General features: G+C 59.6%; 1 protein-coding gene across 1 annotated transcript in view; it reads left to right on the forward strand.

Moving 5' to 3' along the window:
* The first annotated feature begins 1698 nt into the window (after positions 1-1698).
* The window catches only part of ZBTB46 (zinc finger and BTB domain containing 46), a 63743-nt gene continuing 50002 nt past the window's right edge, over positions 1699-15439 (forward strand). The window contains exon 1 of the mRNA XM_042979892.1: positions 1699-1749. The gene's annotated coding sequence lies outside the window, so the exon portion shown is untranslated. The remainder of the gene's footprint in view (positions 1750-15439) is intronic.

Here is a 15439-nt window from a genome sequence, read left to right on the forward strand (position 1 = left end):
ACTGTGTCCAACCTTCACTTCCTGGCTGAGGAAACTGGGGCCTGCTGTTCCAGACCAGGAGGATGTGACTGCGAGGGTCCTCCACAGAAAGGCTTGGGAGGGGGCTCGCGGGCCGGCAGCGCCAGACCAGGCAGCGGGAAGGGAGTGCGGTGAGGGTGTCTGCACAGCCATTTCCAGGCGCCGGCTAGAAGTGAGGGAGTGTCCGGGCCTTTCATCGCTGGCTGCCAGACCGCGGCTCGCCCTTGTGCACTCAAGGAGAATTTCCCCCGCCGCCTGCCCTCCCGCTGCAGCCCAGTGAATGCCTCCTCACACATCCTGAGAAAGCATCCATAATGGCCCGCCGCCTCCCACCTCCCGAGGAATTCCGCGGCGCTCGGCCCCGGCCCCGCAGGGAGGCAGGGCGCAGACGGTCCGCGCAGCCTCGCCATTGGATGGCCGGGTCGTGCTCCACTCCTCTGCGCGGCTGGCTAGCCACAGGCTCACCTCCCTTCCCACCGCCGCGCCCGCGGGAGGAAGCGAGGTGGCCTTTGCCCCCGCACAGGCCAGCCAGGAATGTGGGGCCACGCTTCCCATTCAGCCCGCCCGAGGGCTCGGCTCGACGACAGCGGGGGCGAGAAGGGAGGCGCAGGGCCCATCCCGGGCAGCACGACTCCAGGTCGTGGAGGGGGGTGAGGGGGCCGGCTGCCCCAGGCGGCCTGTTTCCCCGCTCCTTCGCCCCTTCCCCGGGGGCCGCACCCGCGCGGGACGCACGACGCGGCGGGAAGGACCCTGCGCGCGCAGCCGCCGGCGCTCCTAAGTTGGCCGAACCCAAGCCCCCGGGGGCGGGGGCCGTCGCGTGGCCCGCGCCCCGAGGTGCCCCTCTCCCCGGGAGCGCCGAGGTCCCCCGACGGCGCGAGCGCGCGGCCACAGGCCCTCTCCAGCCGCGCGCCCCAGCGCCGCCGCGACAGCGCTTTCTCTCCGCACCGCGCGAGGTCCGCACCGCCTCCTGAGCAGGCGGGGAAGTCGCGAAGTTTGCGAGACGCGCGCGGCGGGACTGCGCATCGGGTCGTGGGGACAGCCTGTGGCCCGGGGACCCGCGCGCCCCCGAGGAAGAGGCGCGTGGGCCGCGCCGGGGAGGAAGGGGCGGGGGGGGGGGCCCTAGTCCCCGAGCCCCATCTCCCGCCGCGGTGCTCGGCCCGCCGCTCGGCCCCCCGCGGGCACCCGCACCGGCGCTCCGAGACCCCCACACCGCGCCGCCCCCGCCCCCCGCCAACCCAGGGGAGGGGGCTTCCCACAATGCCCAGCGAGCTCCAGCCCGCACTTCCGCTGTCCGGCCGCCCACGGGGCGGGCGGGGGGGGCCCGGAGGAGCCGACCCCCGCCGCGGCCCCCTCCCGCCCCGCGGCGCCGAGCCCGGGGCCCAGCGAGGGGCGGGGCCGGCGGCCGGGCCGGCGGGGGCGGGGCCCGGGGCGGTGGCCGCGGCCCGGGCGCCGCTCGGGCCAATCAGCAGCGGCCGGGCGCGCGCCGGGGGGCGGGGTCAGGGTCCGCAGGCGGGGCGCGCGCGCGGGCGGCGGGGGCCGCGGGGTTGGAGCGGGCGCGGGGGCGCGCGCCGGCCTGACGGACGGACGGACGGACAGACGGACGGAGCAGCCGAGGCGAGCGCGCAGCTCGGACCCGCCCGGACGCAGCGCTCGCCTGGCGGCGGCGGCGATCACCGGCGCCGGTCCGGCGGCCGCGGCGCCCGCCCTCGCCCGCGCCCCATGGGGTCACAGGTAAGCGGCGCCGGCTCATTGTCCGCGCGGCCGGGCCGGCGCATCGCGGCCGGGCCCGGCCAGGGCCGCTCCGAGGCCGGGCAGCTCCGAGCCGGGGCGCGCCCCCGCCGCCTGCTGCCCCGCGCCCCACTGCGCCCCGCCCCGCGGGGGCGCCCTCCTGGCGGCGATCGGCGCGCCCCGGCTGCGGCTTCGGGGGCGGCGGCGGCGACCCAGCCCGGCCCCCGCCGATCCTGAAGCTCGGGCGGCTCGGGGCGGGGCGGGCGGGGGCGGTGCGGGGTCCCCGCGGGGCTGCGCGCGGAGGCGGCGGCGGCGGCGGCGGCGGCAGCGGCGGCGGCGGCGGGGCTGCCCGGCGCCCCTCGCCCTCCGCGCCTCCTGCCGCTGCCGCCGCGATCCCTCCCCCGTCACCTCCAAAAGGGGAATTTTCCAGCTGGTAATTTCTGCTGCGTCAACGCCCGGCCCCAGGAGGCAGCCCAGGGGCGTCCTGGCGCCCCCCGCCCGCGCCGTCCCGCGCGCCCCCCGCCCGCGCCGCCGAGCCGCACCCGGACCCGCCCGCGCCGAGTTTGCCAAGAGTCGGAACTGCGGGAGGTGGGCGCAGGAGGGTCCCCGCGCCCCACCAGGCCTTTGGGGTCATTGTCTCCCCCTGACGCCGGCCACCGGCCTCGTCTCCATTTTAATTGCTGGATGAACCAGGCGCAGGGGCCTCGGGGCCGGGTGGCCAGAGGAGCGCGGAGGAGACGGGGCGCGCGGAGCGGCCAGGGGCGCGCGGAGCGGACGGGGCGCGCGGAGGGAGCCGGGTCCGCCGCGAGCGGTGTCTTTGTTTCTCCGTAAATAGACATGTCAGTTTCACAGGGTAGCACGAGTCACTGTCTGACAACTCAATCCGATGGCAAATGGGGAATTTTCCGCGCCAGGAGGAGGGCTGTGGCTAGTTGGGGTTCCCCTGGCCCCGGTAACAAATTTATCATTTGTAGGTGTAACGGACCACGCACAATAGGGCTGGACCGAGGAGCCTGGGTACAAGCCACAAGGGGTAAAGAACAGATATTTTCTGACACCGAGAAATATAAACAAAAGAAAGTTTGACTGAGATTCACAGCGAATTTCCTCGCGCTTCCCGTGCTACAATCTCAGCTACGCATTTGTGGAGGATTACGGTGGCAAGATTGTTATCAGCATTGTTTAAAGAAATGCTAATTAGGCAACGCGTTTTGCAAACTGCTGGGCGAGGACACCTGTGCACGGAGTGCTCGCGTGCAGCTTAGTCGGGTCAGTTGTAGAATCTTTCCTGTTGGATTTATTATCAAAGCTAACTTTCCGTGTGGGTAACAGACTTGTGGATTCACTGTGTGGCTGGCCCGCTCGCTGCCTGTACAAGGCAATATTTCCACTCTGCAGGAATGGAAAATAGCTCGTTCCTCAGAGAGAAATTTAGAGGAGGGCTTTTCACATGAATAATGAAGTAAACAGTAGTATTTTATCATACTGGAGTCCTTTCATTTGGTTTATTTTATGGTAGTTTTAGATATTTTGCACTGAAAACTGTGGGGTGCCTTGTTATTCCAGAAAGAATTAAGTGAATGATAGGCATGCTGAGGCAGAAGTTACTGAGATCTAAGCCCTGTGTCCCCTATAAAGTTAGTTGTCCTCTTCATAGTCTCTGCTGAAGGAGGGACGGGGGTGGTTGTTGTGAGTTTTCTTTAGAAGATAGTGGAAGGTCCTCACTTTGGGCCTTTCCTGGAGACCAGCCTTAGGGAAGGCATTTTATTAAGCCTCTCGTTGACGTCATCTTGGATACAAGAGTTTCGTTTTGATGAGACCATTTCTGTTCAGGTTTGCCTGTTTTCTCTCTGAAAATGCCTCGTTCCTGTGCTCAGACCCCGGTGATGTCCACCTTCTGGGGCTCAGGTGACTGCCGCCTAGAGGGGCATCACCCTCTTTGACGCTCTGTGTCCCCACTCAGTTATCCAGGGCCCGGTGATTCCCTAGCCCCGGTGACACCCGTGCTCCTCCGTCACACATGAGCACAGAAAGGGCAACACAGACCCCTGGAAAGGGCAAGATCACTCCTGGTTTAGAGGAAATGCTTAGGCCTGACGCCCTTTTGCTGTCAGAGGGTGTGTTATTTACAAACATGTTACACGAAATTAAGTTTTAAGGGAGTGAACTTTCCAACGTTATCCGTATGTGGGGCTTTTCAAATTAAAAGAAATTGGGCCACACTGTCCCTGTGGTATGTGTTTCTGGGACAGCTGTGTGGCCCTCCTGCTTTGTTCTCTACCAGAGGTCTTGGACCAGCCTGTACGAGCTGAGGAGACCCACTTAGTGCACGGTGCTTAGAAGAGCGCCCGGTCACCTGAGCTAATTCCTTCCTTTGCTGACACGTCATGTGCCCAGGTGCCTTCTTGGCTGCCGTGTTAAGGTGAGGGGAAGGTTCTAGAAGCCTCCGTCCCTCCTGTCCTCCTCACACCTTGCAGCACAGCACCTGCCACGGCAGTCCATTCTGGGAGTTGGCATTCCTTCCTGACCCATGTTCTCATAAAAATATAGGCTTTTGGGGCGCCTGGGGGGCTCAGTCAGTTAAGCGTCTGACTTCAGCTCAGGTCATGATCTCACCGTTCGTGGGTTTGAGCCCCATGTCGGGGTCTGTGCTGACAACTCAGAGCCTTGAGCCTGCTTCGGATTTTGTGTCTCCCTTTCTCTCTCTGCCCCTCCCCCCATTGATTCTCATTCTCTCTCTCTCTCTCTCTCTCTCTCTCTCTCTCTCTCAAAAATAAATAAACATTAAAAAAATGCATAGACTTTTTATTTCCTCTGACCTAACGTAATTTACCTTAAAGTCTGTTGAGTGATGGCACATTGCCCAGAATTCCCCTGTGTATCTGTCCCCTCCCCTGATAAAACATTGCTACCAGTTTCCTTTAGTGGGCTGGCTGCTAAGAACGAGTGGATGATTAAAAATCTCTGTTGAGGCCACGAGGCTGATTTAAGTGTTTGAAATACTGTGTCATCCTGATTGTGGTTCTGATGCCTTCGGCCCCCAGCTCTGGCTGTGCGTGGCCTGTATGGCTGGGCCTCACGCCATGAGGTTAGGGAAGGGTTCCCTCTTTTCTGCCATTCCGGCCTGAACACTTTGCGTCTTACATGTGCAGACCCAGGCTTTGTGTTTTGGTTTGCTAGTGATGGCAGAATGTGGCCTGGGATGTTATTTGTAGATGAAAAAGTCATGGAAGACAGAGATAACCTTTCCTAACAAACTAGAAAGTTTTTCTGTTAAAGGGCAAAAAGAAACCAGGCCAGTTAAATTTGATCCTAGTATGATTTATCTAAAGTTTTCTGTTAAATTTCTTATCAATAATGCTATTTAAGTCATATTCAGATTTAAAAATTACTGGGTATTTTAAAACATCATTATTTGGACTTAAAACTCGCGAAGGTAGGTATTTTAGACTAGAAAAGTGAGAAATAATGTTCACGCAGTTTTGAACTTTGTGTGTTGACAGGTGTGCTTTTGAGTCACATTATAGAGACACTCCCAAAGTTTCTTCTTTTTTTTAATGTTTACTTATTTATTTTGAGAGAGAGAGAGAGATTGGGAGTGGGAGGGGCAGAGAGAGGGAGACAGAAAATCCCAAGCAGGCTCCAGGCTCTGACCTGTCAGCACACAGCCTGACTCGGGGCTTGAACCCATGAATCTGTGAGATCGTGACCTGAGCTGAAACCGGGAGTCTGATGCTGGACGTACTGAGCCACCCAAGTGCCCCTGGCCCTGTTTGAATCTTAAAAACGTTTCTTTTCTCATCCCATCCCATTTAAAGTAGTAAAACTTTTTTTTTTTTTTTAATGTTTACTTATTTTTGAGAGAGACAGTAACAGAGCATGAGGAGGGGAGGGACAGAGATAGAGGGAGACACAATCTGAACCAGGCTCCGAGCCTGATGCGGGGCTCAAACTCACAAGCTGTGACCTAAGCTGAAGTCAGATGCTTAACCGACTGAGCCACCCAGGTGCCCCTAAAGTAGTAAAGCTTCTGAGTGCCATTATCCTTTTATTTCAGAAGCTTTAAGTCCGCTTAGGAAATTTTGAGAGAGGCAGAAATTACTCAGTTTCATTTAGAGACAGAGAACACGCTGGTACAGAAGGTAGCAGCTGGCCCAGGGTCACCCACAGGTTCACGGGCACACAGGCCCTCCTCAAACGGCAGACCGGCTGCAGGCCTGGCGGTGGCCCCGTGCCCCACGAGGAGCCTGCCCACACCTTGTCGGGTCAGACGCTCCCCTTCCCGGTGGGTCTGATGCCTAGACCCACCCCGCATGCCCTCGTTGCCCCGGGGAGGGGGTGGGGCGCTGGGGCCCGGCAGGTGCCGCCTCAGGCCCTGGGGTTGAGTGTCTCTGGCTCCCCGCCCTCGTGCTTCTCCACGTGTGTGCAGGGAGGTCGGCACCGCCCGGTGTTTCCCAGATGGCGTGTTTGGGCCTGGGCCCTGGACCCTGGAGGCTGCGGGTCTGGGCGGGCCTGAGCCCAGGGCCCGTGGCCGGAGTCCCAGGGCTCCCGGGTGGCGGCCTTGTGCGTTCTCCTCCTGCTGCCAGAGAGCTCCTTGGTATGCGGGCCGCTTCCGGCGCAGCCTCCGGCAGACGGCAGGATATTTGCAGCGCATTGGGACTCTGGGGACTCAGCCGGGTGCCCCTTCCCTCACAGGCGCCCTGCCCTCCGGGCCCTGCGGTGGCGGCTGGTGCGAGCTCTTCATGCTCCCCGTTTGGGTGCCACTCCGTCCTGCTTCCTCCATCCGCTTCTGAGTCGCTAGAGGTGGCGCTTTTCCTGTGCGACCTTCTGAGATGAGAGAGAGTTGGGGATGGGAGTCCTTGCAGACTGGACTCGCGGTTGCTGAGCGCTTGGGGCCGGCTGCAGGGTGTTTTCCGTAACCACGCAGAGGTGCCCGTGCTGTGATTATTTGTCAAGAGAGCCCGAAGGAGTCAGGACGTGCAAGGGCGCACGGGTGGGCACTGGGCAAGGCCCTCGCCTGAAGCCAGGGGGACGTTTCTGAGTCATGTCGCCCCGTGCAGTTCGGTAATTCCACTCAGCTTGTCACAGACTATCTTTCCGTTTTTGCTCTTGGTCGTACGTGGGCAACTTTGGAAGTGGAAGTTTACAGGCCTTTCCGCGGGGATGTGGTGGTTTTCCATCGCCTGTGGCGATACAGAAACACGTTTCTATATCGTTTCGTTGTTTTTGTTTCATTTTGTGTGAAGGCTTTTTTTCCTCCAACCTCAGAGTAGTTTGAAGAACTTTTCAGAGCTCCTTAGCAGACACTGTGCACTGGGGCAGTAACCACACATCTGTGTGGCCCACCGGGAGGCCGAACAAAGTGATTTTTAATACTGAGTAGGCTCGGCTTTCTCATTTTCTTTTCTTGTGTTGGCAGAATGAGACCAGAACAAGGAGTGAAAAGGTGACACTGTCTTTGGCCGCCCCTTTGAATTAAAGTTGGCGGAGCATTCAGCTCTTCATCTTGGGGTCGTGAGTTCGAGCCCCATGTTGGGTGTAGAGGCTACTTAAATGAATAAATACACTTAAGAAAAAGAGAGAGAAAAGTTGGTTTGACACTTGCCCGCCGAACTTGATTGGGCAATGTAGTGAACATCTGAGGAGTGGATAGGTGGTCTTCTGAACCTGTTGGCGTCTCCTCTGCTCTGGCTTCCGGACTGCCGGTGCTGCTTTGCTGTCTTCGGCACGGTGGAGACCCAGCTGGCCTTGCTGATGGGGCAGAGGGCGGCTGGCGAGGTTGCCCGCAGTACTGCAGAGTTCTCCCGATGGAGAGAGCCACGAGTATTTCCAAGGTGTGTGTGTGCACTCGGGGCCCGAGGAGCAGGTTGGGAAGGGGTCAGCACTGAGAAGCACGCCTTCACTGTGTCCAGCACAGAGGTCGGGGGCTCGGTCAGAGGCCAGATGTGTCTTGCCGTCTTCTCTCCTGGGACCAGTAGGCATGCCGTCCTTGCGCAGGGAGAGCGGACGGAGCACCAGCACGGCAGCCTCCCGGTGCACTGCCCACACCTGCTCAAGATCATTCACAATCCTCTTACTTTTTACTTAAGCCGATCTTTGTCTTGTTTTAAGCAAGAATATCCACGAAATCGTGCGTTTGATGTCGGTTACCCTTTTTGGGTGCCCACTAAAGCGAGCACGTGACTCTCAGTGCAGACACAGGTTTGTCCAGGAGCTGTTCTGGAGCTGCCCTTGGTGTTGCTGTGGTGTGCGGGCCACCCTGGGGGTCCACCCTTCTCTGCACAGCTGCCTTCCGCTCTGTGCCTCCAGAGCAGCCCACACACCACACCTCACTCGTCACTCAGAAGGGCGCGTGCTGCGCTCTCCCCTTGTCTCCGCCCACAGCCCACGGGAAAGGTCTGGTGCTTCCACCCAGCAGCAGGGGCAAGGGCCACCGAGCTGTTGAACGGCCACCCCTGCCTGGGTTCTGGGTTCTGAACGCCGGCACCTTTGCCACGTGGCTTTCCTGGGTGAAGGGGCGGACTGTATCGTGGTCCTCACCTTGGAGCCCCTCGGACAGCTTCAAAAAGATGCATCTCCCAGCTCTGCTGCACACCACTGACTTGGATGGGGTGCGTGTTGGCGCATGGGACACACAGGAGGTGCAGAACCACTCACACCCCATCTCATCCGACCTTTGTGATCATCTGACTGGGAGCAGCGCTCTGAGTTAGGTTGCTGTTGTATGAGTTTCCGGGACTGTCGTGACAGAACACCACAGACCTGGTTTCTATACAATGGAGATTCATTCTCTCACGGTTCTGGAGACCAGGAGCCCCAAATCAGAATGTGCGCAGGGCCACACTGTCTGCAAAGGCTGCAGGGGAGGACCCATCTGTTGGCAATCCTGGGTGCTCCTTGGCCTCTGGATGCATCATGCCAATCTCTTCTGTGTGTTCTCATGGTCTCCTCCCCTTTGTGTCTAGATTTCCTTCTTTGTTTTATTTATTTTTTGTTAAAATTTTGTAATGTTTATTTATTTTTGAGACACGGAGAGAGAACAAGCTGGGGAGGGGCAGAAAGAGAGGGGAATGGAGGGTCCCAAGCAGGTTCTGCGCTGTCAGCACCAAGCCCCACGTAGGGATCAAACTCACAAACTGCGAGATCATGACTTGAGCCGAAGTCGGATGCTTAACTAGCTGAGCCCCTTAAAATTTTTTTTTAAGTAATCTGTATACCCAACTTGGGGCTTGAACTCATGACCCCGAGACCAAGAGTCACATGCCCCTCCAACTGAGCCTGCCAGCTGCTCCTGAATTTCCTTATTCTTTTAAAACAATTTTTTAATGTTTTTTTAATGTCTTATTTATTTCTGAGAGCGGGGAGGGGCAGAGAGAGGGAGACACAGAATCTAAAGCAGGCTCCAGGCTCTGAGCTGTCAGCACAGAGCCCGACATGGGGCTTAACCCACGAACCACGAGCCAAAGTCATACTTAACTGACTGAGCCACCCAGGCACCCTGGGATTTCCTTATTCTTAAGAGGGTATCAGTTACGTTGAATCAACGTCTGCTATGATGACCTCACCTTAACTTGATTAGATCTGCGAAGACCCTGTTTCCAAACAAGGTCACATTCACAGGACTGGGCGGGGGGGTGGTGGTGGTTAGGCCTGAACGTGTGGGACGTGATTTACCGTAGCTTGTATTTGCACATTTGCACGTGTGCTTCTCAATCCTGCGTTAGTGAAGGTTCTCCGGTTGCCAGGCATCACCTCTCCAGCCGCTGGTCCCTGGATGGCACAGCAGAGGTGGCCTGTGCAGCAGGCCCAGCCCCATGCCTGCCACATGCAGGGCTCTCAGCTGCCAGCGAGGCCCTTGCTTTGCTGAAGTGCATGTCCTGAAGGGGAGGTGACAAAGACAGACAGACGGGCCTCTGAGACACAGATGGTGACCCCTTCCCTGGACAGGTGCCCGAGGAGGCTACCGGGACCAGGTTCTTCTGGGTGGTGGTGAGTAGGGCAGAGTGAAGGGTAATCAGTGGGGCTGGGGGTGGGGGGTACTCTGCTGCTGCTGCAGAGAAAGTGCTGGATGCACGTGTGCCCTGTGTGTGCCCCGGTGGACGCACGTGTGTCCTGTGTGTGCCCTGTGGATGCACGTATGCCCTGTGTGTGCCCCGATGGACGCACGTGTGCCCTGTGTGTGCCCGGTGTGTGCCCCGATCGACGCACGTGTGCCCTGTGTGTGCCCCGATGGACGCACGTGTGGCCTGTGTGTGCCCTGCGGATGCACGTGTGCCCTGTGTGCCCCGATGGGTGCACGTGTGCCCTGTGTGTGCCCCGATGGGTGCACGTGTGCCCTGTGTGTGCCCCGGTGGACGCACGTGTGCCCTGTGTGTGCCCCGGTGGATGCACGTGTGCCCTGTGTGTGCCCCGATGGACGCACGTGTGGCCTGTGTGTGCCCCGGTGGACGTACGTGTGGCCTGTGTGTGCCCCGGTGGACGCACGTGTGCCCTGTGTGTGCCCCGGTGGATGCACGTGTGCCCTGTGTGTGCCCCAATGGGTGCACGTGTGCCCTGTGTGTGCCCCAGTGGATGCACGTGTGCCCTGTGTGTGCCCCGATAGATGCACGTGTGCCCTGCGTGTGCCCCGATGGACGCACGTGTGCCCTGTGTGTGCCCGGTGGACGCATGTGTGCCCTGTGGACACACGTGTGCCCTGTGTGTGCCCCGATGGACGCACGTGTGGCCTGTGTGTGCCCTGCGGATGCACGTGTGCCCTGTGTGCCCTGGTGGACGCATGTGTGCCCTGTGTGTGCCCGGTGGATGCACGTGTGCCCTGTGTGTGCCCCGGTGGATGCACGTGTGCCCTGTGTGTGCCCCGATGGACGCACGTGTGGCCTGTGTGTGCCCTGCGGATGCACGTGTGCCCTGTGTGTGCCCCAATGGGTGCACGTGTGGCCTGTGTGTGCCCCGGTGGATGCACGTGTGCCCTGTGTGTGCCCCGATGGACGCGCGTGTGGCCTGTGTGTGCCCTGCGGATGCACGTGTGCCCTGTGTGTGCCCCGGTGGACGCACGTGTGCCCTGTGTGTGCCCCAATGGATGCACGTGTGCCCTGCGTGTGCCCCGATGGACGCACGTGTGCCCTGTGTGTGCCCGGTGGACGCATGTGTGCCCTGTGGACACACGTGTGCCCTGTGTGTGCCCCGATGGACGCACGTGTGGCCTGTGTGTGCCCTGCGGATGCACGTGTGCCCTGTGTGTGCCCCGGTGGACGCACGTGTGCCCTGTGTGTGCCCCGATGGATGCACGTGTGCCCTGTGTGTGCCCCGATGGGTGCACGTGTGCCCTGTGTGTGCCCCAATGGATGCACGTGTGCCCTGCGTGTGCCCTGCGGAAGCACGTGTGCCCTGTGTGTGCCTTGCAGATGCACGTGTGCCCTGTGTGTGCCCTGATGGACGCACGTGTGCCCTGTGTGTGCCCCGGTGGACCCACGTGTGCCCTGTGTGTGCCCCGATGGATGCACGTGTGCCCTGATGGATGCACGTGTGCCCTGTGTGTGCCCTGGTGGATGCACGTGTGCCCTGTGTGTGCCCTGGTGGATGTACGTGTGCCCTGTGTGTGCCCCAATGGACACACATGTGCCCTGTGTGTGCCCCGGTGGATGCACATGTGCCCTACGGACACACGTGTGCCCTGCGTGTGCCCTGATGGGTGCATGTGTGCCCTGTGTGTGCCCTGCGGAAGCATGTGTACCCTGTGTGTGCCCTGCAGAAGCACGTGTGCCCTGTGTGTGCCCCAATGGATGCACGTGTGCCCTGCATGTGCCCTGCGGAAGCACATGTGCCCTGTGTGTGCCCTGCAGATGCACATGTGCCCTGTGTGTGCCCCAATGGATGCACGTGTGCCCTGCGTGTGCCCTGTGTGTGCCCTGTGGAAACACGTGTGCCCTGTGTGTGTCCCGATGGGTGCACGTGTGCCCGGTGTGTGCCCTGCGGATGCACGTGTGCCCTGTGTGTGCCCTGTGGACGCACGTGTGCCTTGTGTGTGCCCCAATGGATGCACGTGTGCCCTGTGTGTGCCCCGGTGGACGCACACATGTGTGCCCTGTGTGTGCCCCGATGGGTGCACGTGTGCCCTGTGTGTGTCCCGGTGGATGCACGTGTGCCCTGTGTGCCCTGCGGATGCATGTGTGCCCTGTGTGTGCCCCGGTGGACACACGTGTGCCCTGTGTGTGCCCCGATGGGTGCACGTGTGCCCAGCTGCCCCACCAGGTCATAGCCAGGCAGCGAGTGAGGCTGGTGGCACCATTTCAGGACAGGTTTAGCGCTTCCCATAAGATACACGGGAAAGCAAAGGAGCAGCTGTTGAAACGCAGTCTTTGAAATGGAGAAAACTCGGTCTTGTGCTAAAGAAAACGTGGAGCTGAGGGCATCGTCGTGCCCTGAAGTGGCCGTGAGAGCAGGAGTGTTGTGGGGACGTGGACTAGGCCGTTGTGGTTTAGTGATGTACTGTCCACGCTCACAAAGGCGTGGTCCCTCGAACACTGACCCTGCGCTCGCCAGGAGGTTTGGAGGTCGTTTAATGAGCCAGGAGCTCCGCTCGCCAGGCAGGCCGCTGGGGGGTGGTTGCTGCTGTCACTTCTGTTCACGCTCGCTCGTGGTCCCCTGTGAGTGACGACCCGGAGAAGAGGGCCTGTGCCTGTGCAGCCCCAGAGCCGCGGCCTGCGGGTCCCATAGCACCTTAGAGTCTGTCTGCGTCTGCATCGCGGGATCACTTATTCTTCCTAAACTACAAGCTGTGTGGGCCCCACCGCGTGATTCTTACTGACCCGGGACGTTTTCGAACACGTACAGAACTGGCGTAAACGTCCTTGTCACGCAGCCACACTGGTTCCCATTTCGCTGGTGTCCCTCAGCGTCTTGCTCTGGGCCGCGGGCTGGGTGGGGTTAGGGTGCTCTGCGGACCCCGTTTCCCTGTAAGGGCTGTGCTGTGGGGCGGCCGTGCCGGCCTGGATCCGGGTTCCCCTCGGGCTGTTGTGTCTTCGCTGTCGGTGGCTTCGATGGCACTTGCGGTGGCGCCTCGGGGACCTCATTCACGTTTATCTTACACCGTTTGTTGGTTGAAGATCGGAGCTGTTGCTGTAGCTGCTTGCACCTGTGACCTTAAGGAGCCCCCCACTGGCCCCCGGGAGGGTCTGGGACCAGGCGCAAGGGGCCGTGGGCGTCGTGCGGAGCGTCTGCAGGAATGATGTCCACATCAGAGGGCTCAACTCATCATATCTTAAAGCCCAGTAGTTTTTACGTTTTGGTGACTGCTTTTTTTTTTTTAATTAAAAAATTTTAAATATTTATTTATTTTTGAGAGAGAGAGAGAGAGAGAGAGAGAGAGACAGAGTGCGAGCAGGGGAGGGGCAGAGAGAGAGGGAGACACAGAATCCGAAGCAGGCTCCAGGCTCTGAGCTGTCAGCACAGAGCCCGAGGCGGGGCTCGAACCCACAAACCATGAGATCATGACCTGAGCTGAAGTCAGACGCTTAACCCACTGAGCCACCCAGGCACCCCTGGTGTCTGCTTTTAAAAACACGTGTGCTTTTGGGGCTCTGAGTTTGGAATTTTCCTGTTAGTGAGAAAGTTCTCCGCGTCAGCGGGTTGACTCCAGGCCTCAGTTTGCCGTTTGCAGGCCTTTCCTTTTGAATGTTTTAACGCGTGCTTCTCAGCTTGTTTGGAGCCGCACCCTGTTTTTGCCTTAGTTTTCTTCCCAGGTAAATGGTTTTGCCCACAGCCGACACTGGGTCGGAAGAGGAAGAGCTGGCCCGCCAGAGCCACGGGCGTGGACGAAGTCAGTGTGTGGCTGAGCCACGTGGGCTTGGTTCTCGAACTCCGGTCTCGTGAAGAAAACGTGGGGATTTTGGCGGAGCGGGGGGGAGCGCAGGGGGTGGGTTCATCCGTCGCTGTTCACGTGCTGCTTCCCAAGTGCTGTGAAGACGCGAAGGCCACAGCTTGGGTCCTGTGGCCTCTCTCCTCTGACACCAGCAGGCTTGGGGTCTGACGGGGCCTGGGGACGGCGGACGGCTCGCCCGTCGTGCTTGCAGGCCAGCGTGTGTGTCCTGCCACTCGTGTCATCCTGCTCAAGATCGTGGTGACAGACGTCACTTAGCTGCTGCCCTCTGTCCCGGACTGTCAGTCAGTGAAAGATGTCACCGCGTGTAAGGGAGCCGGCGAGGTGGTGGCACACGCCATCCCCTCTGTGTGAGCACAGAGGGAAATACTAGCAGGGAAGGTGACAGCTGTGCGTCCAGAGGGCCCACGGCCCAAGGAGGGTTTCCTTTTGTTCCTTCGAAGTCAGGCTTGGGGTCCCAGGGCTTTGGCAGCCACTCCACGCCAGGCAGTCGGGGCGGGGGGGGCGGCAGGAGGGAGAAGTGTGTGTTCTCCTCCAGGGGGGACCCTGCCCCGTGGTGCTTGGAAGGTCCTAGAGGAGCCCGTGGCTCACATCGGCCCGGTTCTGGGGGCCAAGGAGGCAGACCGTCCTCGGTCCTGGTGGCAGGATCTGTGAAAGTCCCGCCCGGGCTCCACGGGGGCTCTCCCAGCCCAGGTGGGAGGGAAGAAAGGGAAACATGGGTTTCTCTCATATTTATGCTGCGTTCCTCCTCTGCGACGTTAATTTCGAACGGTTTCATCCTGCCCCGTGCAAGTGTTTGGTCTTTGAGTTTCATAAATGAGCAACTTGCCATGGGGGGGGGGGCGGGGAGGGGGGCGGGGATCTGAGCAGACGTCTTAGGTCCGTGGTCCCAGCTGTCACTTCTTTCCGTCAGTTTATTTGTTGTAAACTCCTGAGCACCAACATGAACAACCTTTCATTGTTCCTCTGAGTTGGGCCTTGTTCAGATTTAACGTCATGGTTTCCTTGGCTGCTTGGGCATTTCAGTAGTTTCTTACATCGTGGTATTATAAGTAGCATTAGCAACATCTTTGAGCAAGTCAGCATTTGGGGTCATTTCCTTGGGGTCGAATTTCCCAAAAGTAGAGTTACTGGCCGAAGACGTGTGTTTTGTCTCACCGTGTGCTGCAGGCTGTGTTCCGGAAGGACCCGTGGCCTGCGGTTCTCTGGTTGCACGTGACCACCATCATTGGGTTTTTGTGAATCCGTGTTAATCTTTTCAGCTTCATTCGTGCAGATTTTTTCTTTGAAATCTTTTCTCAGAGTCTAGTATGTTTCACCAGGTTTCTTCTAGGCTTTGCCCAGACACCTTTACAGTTTTAGCATTAAGTCACGGGGTTCACTTTGAGGCTGGCTGTGGGGCTCACCTAGCACCCCAGCCAAGACCGTCCTCCAGTTGTCACCCGCCTCGGGGCCCTCTGTAGTGGGCCTGGGGATAGGTATGCGGGGCGGGCTTGGTGACGAAGGTAGATGATGGCTGGCCTGTGTGGCCTCATTCCCGAGGGCTTTGTCATACAAGGGTACCTGGCACCCCTGACCCCATGCTGTAAGGGCAGGACCCCGCCCGCCCACTGGCTGCCCAGAGAGACAGCACCTTCAGTGCCTGCTTCCTGCAGCTGTGGTCACTGCCAGCAGGGCAGACCTGGAGACCCCTCGTGTCTCTGCCACGTGCCCCAGAGCCCTGAGTGGCCCCTGGTAAGTTCCCCTTGAGACCCAGGTCTTTCCTTGTGAATCGGGAGTTTCATTTCTTACCGTGCCTTGGGGCTGGTCCCAGCC

This window comes from Panthera tigris, chromosome A3 (genome assembly GCF_018350195.1).
Source record: "Panthera tigris isolate Pti1 chromosome A3, P.tigris_Pti1_mat1.1, whole genome shotgun sequence".
Classification (NCBI taxonomy): Eukaryota; Metazoa; Chordata; class Mammalia; order Carnivora; family Felidae; genus Panthera; species Panthera tigris.